Below are 9,269 nucleotides of genomic sequence, written 5' to 3'. Positions count from 1 at the left end.
AGAGGAAAAACTATACAAGCCCATTTCCTTAAACAAAATGTACCAATCAGATAGTCATGAGGTGCAGAGGCAGAAGCATCTGGGAAAACTCCTTATGGAAAACATGGAGTGTGGGCGGGAAGGTGACTGCGGGATACATTTATTTCCCGCTGATACTTTTTATGCTCAAAGGAGAATGGAGGAAAACAAAACAAAACATGGGGCTCACAACTGAACATTGAGGAATGACTTTATCCAAGGGATTAGAGAGAGAAGGACATTTAGACAGGACATGGTGAGAGACACAGACTTAGAAATTCAGTAACAGGAGGTGTAGCAAGTGCCTTCGGGGACAATGGTTTCAATTTGGTGATTCGGGCAGAAACCAGATTGCAAGGTGTAAATGAGACGTTCTCCTTTTTTTTTTTTTTTTTTTTCCTTTCCTTTGTCTTTTCCTCAAATGTTCGAATTTTGCCTTGGGCCCTCTGCATTCCTCACTCCTCACTCTTCCTGGATCATCTGCTCACCCACGGATGTTAATCTAAGGTAAACAGTACAAGTATAACGGGGTTAACCTTGGAAGGGAGAAAAGCCTCTTCTTTTTTTTTTTTTTTTTAATTTATTAATTTATTTGTTTTTGGCTGCGTTGGGTCTTCATTGCGGTGCGCTGGCTTTCTCTAGTTGCGGCAAGCGGGGGCTACTCTTCATTGCAGTGCGCGGGCTTCTCATTGTGGTGGTTTCTCTTGTTGCGGAGCACGGACTCTAGGCACGCGGGCTTCATTAGTCGTGGTGCGCAGGCTCAGTAGTTGTGGCTCACGGGCTCTAGACCGCAGGCTCAGTAGTTGTGGCACACAGGCTTAGTTGCTCCGCGGCATGCGGGATCTTCCTGGACCAGGGCTTGAACCCGTGTCCCCTGCATTGGCAGGCGGATTCTTAACCACTGTGCCACCAGGGAAGCCCAAACCTCTTCTTTTAAGAACAGGGAAAAAAAGATGTTAAGATAGAGATGGAAAATAATCTTGTTTTTCTGGGTAACATGGGAGAAAGGGTCATCGAATTAGTTAACGTTTTTTTTTTTTTCTGCTCTACTGAATGCTTGTTTCACCCCAGAATGATATGTTGAATCGTATTCCCCAATGTGCTGGTATTTGGAGGTGGGGAGGGGGGGGTCCTTGGGAGGTGATTAGGTCACGAGGGTGGAACCTTCATGAATTGGGTTAGTGCCTTTATAAGAGACCCCAAGAGCTCCCAAACTTCTTCTTTGTACAGCAACAAGATACAGCTGCCCATGAACCAGGAAATGGGCCCTCACCAGACACTGAGTCTGCTGACACCTTGATCTTGGACTTCCTAGCTTCCAGAATTGAGAAATAAATTTCTGGTCTTTGTAAGCCATCCAGTCTATGATATTTTGTTATAGTAGCCCGAATGGACTGAGACATTTTCCAGCAAAAATTCAATGTAAAAAAAAAATCAGGAAGCAAATATCATTGCTTTCTTCCTTCCTTTCTTCCTGCCATTCAACAAAATTTTGAAGGACAATTTTTCTGTACCAGGCACTGTGCTAGGTGCTGGGGGTACAGTAGTGTCAGATAAGATTTTCTGCTTTCCCGGAACGTATATTCTATTAGGAGGGACAGGCAATGAACAAATAAGAAAATAAGAATTTCAGATGTTGCTCTAAAGAAAATAAAGCAAATGGAATGTAGAGGGGCAGGTGTGTGGCCTGGGTAGTACGTGTGAGGAGGAAGGGGCTGAACCCTAAACCTTGAAATGGGAATTTAAGGAATTATGTATCTAAATATTGAATAAGTTATAAAATCCAGGTATTAAAAAGATAAATTCAAAACTATGAAGCCAAAGAAAATCATATCAACATCTGTATACTTCTGCCAAAACCATTTACTCCTGATTCTATAAAGCGAAAACAAATAAGTATCTTTTTTTTAGAAAAAACAAAACCAAAAACAATTCACTTGTCTGCATGAATATTTGCTGGAACAATCACATGCTAAATTTTATTTCACCTTTACTGAAACAAAGGTACCTAAAGAACCTGTTACTGAACACCCCACATGCACAAACATGTTGTGATTATATTTGACCATATAATTAATTTTGATCAACTGGACGTACACACCAGTTAATTCTACAATTAACAAATACACATATGTATTTTTTTTTTTTTTTTTTTTTTTTTTTTACACATATGTATTTGTGGGCATTCAGTGCCACATAAGACATGGCTATTGCCTCTGCTTGCCCACAGATTCATTGATTCAACCATCCTATATTGAGTATTCACTGTGTGCAAGGCATTATTCTAAGCTCTGAGGACACCAGGGGGAGGATATGCCCTCCCAAAGTTCTTTGTCCTCCTAAAGTTGGCCTTAGTGGCCATCGTGTTTTATCCTTTAGTTACCAAAGGTAATAGGAATTAAACAAGTGTTTTCCTTATTTGTTCTAGGTCCCTAGGGTCATAGCTTTGTTCTAGCTCCTGGTGAAAGTATTTTAAATAGATAGATATGTTTAGAAGATCCCAGAAGTAAGAAAATAAAAGTGAGGTAACATTTTATAGAATAGGTGGTGTGTTCCTGGAACTGTGTTTAGTAACCAGTAATGATAATGAGCCAATCTTGCTAATAATAGTAAATCAAGATGATCATACCAAAAATAAATGGAAGGAAGTGAAAGTAGAAGAGGCAGATTTATGACTCTGATTGCGGTATTACAAATAAGTGAGCAGAGTAATGAGAGAGAAGTCATCAGCAGTTTAGAATGTCTACACATATTTTAGAGCACAGTTTTGAATGTTAGTGACATTTCTGCTACATTTAACAACTTGCTTAATAAAGCAATAACAGATGGCATTCAGGGAATTACATATGCTATGAACTTTGAAGGTTTAGGGGATAGAAATTTAATTTTAGATTCTCAGTAAATGTTTTAATTGTTCTACAGCTATTAAAGAGAGGATAAAACATGATTAGATATAGAAAACAGAGGGGGGGACTTCCTTGGTGGTGCAGTGGATAAGACTCTGTGCTCCCAATGCAGGGGGCCCGGGTTCAATCCCTGGTCAGGGAACTAGATCCCACATGCGTGTCGCAACTAAGAGTTCGCATGCCACAACTAAGGAGCCAGTGAGCTGCAACTAAGGAGCCCGCCTGCAGCAACTAGGACCCAGCTCAACCAAATAAATAAGTAAATAAATAAATATAAAAAAATAGATTAAGTAAATAACTGATATAAAGTATCAGATCAAAGAAGGTACAAAAACAAGTTCATTATTCTGATTCAGAGAACAATTTACTAATTAAAGGAAATAAAAAGGAAAGCTTTTCAAAAAAAAAAAAAGAAAAGCAAAGAGGGAGAGGGAGTGAGGGGGGAAAGGGAAGAGAAAGGAAGACTTAATAAGTATAGGGCCATGGAGAATTTCATAGTACTTTCCTGAAAATGATGTCATTGGAAATATACAGCAGTGGTATAAATAAATCCTATTATTTAAAGACAATGTTTATAAGGTAATTAAAGTGACTTTTGCATTTCAATTGTATTTAAATGACTTAGGTAAGATATGAGGTACAATCTCCTTTTTAAAGAGGGATGTTAAAACAGAAGTCTGAACAATGACTTCAAAATCACATGACAGTAGCAGTGATGAAATCACTAGCAGAAACAAATGAAATACAACTTGTGAAGCTGGCATGGAGCACAAAGGTATTGTGGCACATAAGGATCAAGCAGTCCTCCGGAGTGAAAATAAAATCACCAGTTTACTGGATTAGAGCAGACATGAGCACAGTCACCTAGAACGCAGGTTCATAGGCTCCCAGAAGAAGGACTAGAAAGTGACTAGAATGTAAATTACAGAGGTATAGGCAATGTGGTAATGGCAGGGTGAGGTCAGGACTGTTAATCTAAAACCTATAAAATGAAGAGTCTGGATGGCATTGCCCATTCCAGTATTGTCTAGGGCGGTGGTGTTTTTTTGTTTTTTTTGCAGTACGCGGGCCTCTCACTGTTGTGGCCTCTCCCGTTGCGGAGCACAGGCTCCGGACGCGCAGGCTCAGCGGCCATGGCTCACGGGCCCAGTCGCTCCACGGCATGTGGGATCTTCGCGGACCGGGGCACGAACCCGTGTCCCCTGCATCGGCAGGCGGACTCTCAACCACTGCGCCACCAGGGAAGCCCTAGGACAGTGGTTTTAAAGCTTTTTTAAGAACTAGAGGAGGAAGGACGCAGTATTCTCGGCAGAGGAAACAGCCGTGGTGAAGATTCTGAGGAAAAAAGGGGCTGGAAGAGTTTAAGGAACTGCAAAAAGGCCACTGAGTTATGTAAAGAGTAGCTCAAAAGGAGCTTGAAAAGCAGGTACGGATGCACCCCGTAGGCCGTGGCAGCGTGGGGAGCTGGCTGGCACCTCAGAGCAGAGGGTGCGCATCCCTGTCCAGCGCCAGCTGGGTGGTTTGGGGGTCTTTATCCCATCTCACCGCTGAAATCTGGGTCCCATCGAATCTGGATCCTTTCTCCTGAGAGCCGGCTGGTGAACACTTACGAGCACACCCCTTGATACTGTGTAAGGGACACAATTTTTTTTTTTTACTATAATTTAAAAGATTGTCAAAGATCTGGCGGTTTTGAGAATCAACATGCTAATTCCAGGGTGATATAGTAAAAATATTACAAAAATGTTTCACAAATATTTAGAAGTCATGGCAATCCCCCCCACCCCCTTCATGCTTGGCTTTACTTGGAAGGCAACTATAACCATAAACTAACCAAAAAGTGTTCAATGCATTTCCCTAAAATGGCAAAGCTGTTACTCAAGTTTTTGGATCAGCTTCTAACATTTCTTCTGATTTATTAGGCTTATGTTTTGATTATTTAAAAGAAGAAATTGGGCTTCCCTGGTGGCGCAGTGGTTGAGTCCGCCTGCCGATGCAGGGGACACGGGTTCGTGCCCCGGTCCGGGAAGATCCCAGATGCCACGGAGTGGCTGGGCCCGTGAGCCATGGCCGCTGAGCCTGCGCGTCCGGAGCCTGTGCTCCGGGAGAGGCCACAACAGTGAGAGGCCCGCGTACCGCAAAATAAAAAAAAAAAAAAAAAAAAAGAAGAAATTGCAATTGAAACAATTTTTTTCCCTCTGTTCTTAATCCATTTAGTCCACATGCTGAGGAATTTTAGAAAATTAAAGAAAAATTGTACTTGTATTATAGCTTTTTCTGTGTTTGAAACTACAGATTAGTTTTATGAAGCTGGCAGCAATAAAGGACATAACTGCTGTATTATATGCTGTGGAATTGAATAGCTTAAATCTTTAAAGCTTAAAACGTTTTTTTCCTCGTAATACATAAGCATTTCTATTATTAGAAGAAAAGAGAACTATTTTATATTGCATCTGGGTTAAGAGGACAGTCATTTTTACTCTATTCCATCCCACTCTATTTGGAGGCAATATGTTAGATTCTAAACTGCTAAATACAGTTGAGAGCCTGTTTCATTAGGTCACAGAATTAAGTGTATTAGGTAGTGTTAGGCTTTTGAATTAGAAAGTGCCCAACTATAAAATAAGGGGGAACCCCCCCTGAAAAGTAGAAATAATGTATCAAAAGTTAGCTTCATTTAAAATAAATTTATGAAGATTTTTCTAAACTGTAGGTACTCTCTTTGAATATAAAGGAAACACAACATACGTCTAGTATAAGAACTAAAAGAACTGGCTTCTAACTGGGGCTAATAAAATATGCTTTAATCCATCTATTTAGAAGCATTTATCCTGATAATGCCAGAAGTCTTTTTTTTTTTTTAAATAAATTTATTTATTTTTGGCTGCGTTGGGTCTTCGTTGTTGTGCAGGGGCTTTCTCTAGTTTCGGTAAGTGCGGGCTACTCTTCGTTGCCATGCAAGGGCTTCTCATTGTGGTGGCTTCTCTTGTTGCGGAGCACGGGCTCTAGGCGCAAAGGCTTCAGTAGTTGTGATGTGCAGGCTCAGTAGTCGTGGCTCACAGGCTTAGTTGCTCCGTGGCATGTGGGATCTTCCCGGACCAGGGATCGAATTCGTGTTCCCTGCACTGGCAGACGGATTCTTAACCACTGCACCACCAGGGAAGTCCTCATTTAAAATTTTTCAATTAAATTTACTAAAACATGATATACTATGCTCTCAGCTTGTACCTCAATTGCAATTTGTTCCATTTTCTAAGTTCATATCTTATAATACCTTGTAAAAACTGTAGATTAAGCTCTAAATAAAAAATTGTAGTGTCTAAAAAAGGAAAAAGATCATTATTCTCTGTGGAGAATGGTTTGGAGAGAGGCATGAGTAGATTTAGGAAGACTGGTTAGGAGACTGACGTAATCTAGGGACGAGGACATGAGGATTTGAGCTAAGGTGGTGATAGAAATTCACAAATAGGAAATGAAATACAAAGTATAAAATTAAAGAAGTTGAAATCTTTAAAAAAATCTTAAATTAGAATTGGATATACTGGTAGGAACTCATGATTTTCCCCTCTCTATTTAAAAACACTTATTTCATAACTCTGTCTACTGAAAAAGCCTAGAAACATTGAGGGCCTAGAAACAATGAACATTCCCAGTGCCCAGAATGACTCATTCTTTCTTCATGGTATCATTAGGCTTGGTGTATTTCTTGTTTTGCCTACAGACTGGAAGTTAGGTCTAAAGACTTGATCTGATTCAGGTTATTTATTTATTTTTTTCCAAGGATACTGCATAGGTGTTTTATTTGATTAATTTATTTACTTAATTTATTTTTGGCTGTGTTGGGTCTTCATTGCTGTGCGCGGGCTTTCTCTAGTTGCGTCGAGCGGGGGCTGCTCTTCGTTGCGGTGTGCAGGCTTCTCATTGCGGTGGTTTCTCTTGCTGTGAAGCACAGCACCTAGGCGCGCAGGCTTCAGTAGTTGTGGCTTGCAGGCTCTAGAGCGCAGGCTCAGCAGTGTGCTGCACGGGCTTAGTTGCTCTGCAGCATGTGGGATCTTCCTGGACCAGGGCTCGAACCCATGTCCCCTGCATTGGCAGGCAGATTCTTAACCACTGAGCCACCAGGGAAGCCCTAGGTGTTGTTTTATACTTCACGTTACATCACATCAAGAGTCACATAAATCAACATAATCTAAGGTTGATTAGAGCATTTTGGTGGTTATGACCTGATATAAAGTTCTGCGATATCCTCTAACTGCTTTAGCATTCATTGGTGATTGATGCCTGAATCATTTCATCAGGGGTTACTAAATGGTGATTTCCTAACTCTTACCTTTCTTTTTTAAAACATCTTAATTGAGGTACAACTGACATACAATAAACTGTACATTTAAAAAAGTAGAATTTGATAAGCATTTTTATACATATACACCCCCATGAAACCATCACCATAATCAAGATAGTGAACATATCCATCATCCCAAGATTTATTTTGCCCTTTTATATATTTGGAAATTTTCATAATCGAAAGTTTAAAAAAAGGGAACTATTTAAGAGCTAGATCATCTGGGCGTGGTGACTGAAGCTTGAGGCCTAATGAGAAAAGGGTCTGGAATGACTCATAGGTTTGTAATACAAGCCATTGAATAGCCACTGATATGAGCCATTTATTGAAACTGGGAACACTGGAGAAGAAACTTGGTGTATTCAGTTTTGCACATGTTAAGTTTAAGGTTACAATGAGACATTCAAGTAGAGATGTCAAGTAGTCAGGTCCTATATTAAAAGGTAACAGTTTGGACTAGGGATATAAACTTGGGAATGTTGGCATATAGTAACTGAAGCCAGGGAGCAGAAATTATCAAGAGAATAAGTACAGAACAGAACAAAGACTCAAGGGGGAAAAGACACTTTGAAAAACTCTAATGTTTTATGATCAGCTAGAAGAGGAGCAAGGGGGAAAATGAGAGTACAGTATTGCAGAAGCCAAGGGAAAATAAGGCAAGAACACATCATTTGTGCTTATCCCAGTAAGTGGCATTCTGTATAATAGTTTTACTTTTCGCTCATAACTGATACATTACGATTTATAACCAGTAAGTGTGGGCATACTCCTGAAAGATGTGTCATCTTTAGTTCATTAACAGAATTAAGTTTCTGAGTCCTGTAAGGCTGAGAACTAGACCATGGGCTCTGTAAATCAACGAAAGTAAACATTACCTTGGAGGACTCTAGATAGCTGTTTGGCTGGCGAGTTTTGCCTGGTGACCTCCAAGCCTCAGGAAGTCTTTCTTAGAAGCATTTACAGTACTAATTACTTTTTTAAAGGAGTAATATTTAAGACAAACTCTTTTGTTTTGTCTATCATTAGTCTCTCAGGATCGTAAAATAAAAGGGAAACTGGCTCATTAACAACTTCAACCTCCCCTAAAGGTGGGAATCTGGCCTTAAACTTCCTGGTGATTATCCAACCACTGCCTGTACAACATAGTGACTCTGGGTCACCGTGTGATAGGATGAGAGAAAGGGGAAAAGGGGAGTTGTTTAATGAGTATAGAGTTCCAGATTTGAAAGATGAAAAAGTCTGAGAGACCTGTTGTACAACAATGTGAATAAACTCAACATATTGAACCCTACATTTAAAAATGAGTAGATGGTAAAGTCTATGTTACGTGTTTTTTACCACAATTAAAAAAAAAAAGTAAGCAGGGCTTCCCTGGTGGCGCAGTGGTTGAGAGTCCGCCTGCCGATGCAGGGGACTCGGGTTCGTGCCCCGGTCCGGGAAGATCCCACATGCCGCGGAGCGGTAGGCCCGTGAGCCACGGCCGCTGAGCCTGCGCGTCTGGAGCCTGTGCTCTGCAAAGGGAGAGGCCTGCGTACCGCAAAAAACAAAAACAAAAACAAAAAAAAACAAATAAAAAAGTAAGCAGAGGGACTTTGCTGGTAGCACAGTGGTTAAGATTCTGTGCTCCTCATGCAGGGGGCCCGGGTTCGATCCCTGGTCAGGAACTAGATCCCACACGCATGCCACAAATAAGGAGCCCGCCTGCCGCAACTAAGACCCAGCGTGACTAAATAAAAATAAATAAATATTAAAAAAAAAAAGAGGGCTTCCCTGGCGACACAGGGGTTAAGAATCCACCTGCCAATGCAGGGGATACGGGTTCAAGCCCTGGTTCGGGAAAATCCCACATGCCGCAGAGCAACTAAGCCCGTGAGACACAACTACTGAGACTGCCCTCTAGAGCCCGAGAGCCACAAATACTGAAGCCCGTGCGCCTAGAGCCCATGCTCTGCAGCAAGAGAACCCACTGCAATGAGAAGCCCGTGCACCGCAATGAAGAGTAG

Source organism: Tursiops truncatus, chromosome 18, assembly GCF_011762595.2.
Source record: "Tursiops truncatus isolate mTurTru1 chromosome 18, mTurTru1.mat.Y, whole genome shotgun sequence".
Taxonomy (NCBI): Eukaryota; Metazoa; Chordata; class Mammalia; order Artiodactyla; family Delphinidae; genus Tursiops; species Tursiops truncatus.
The sequence above is the reverse complement of the archived record's forward strand: the minus strand, read 5'-3'. Positions refer to the sequence as shown.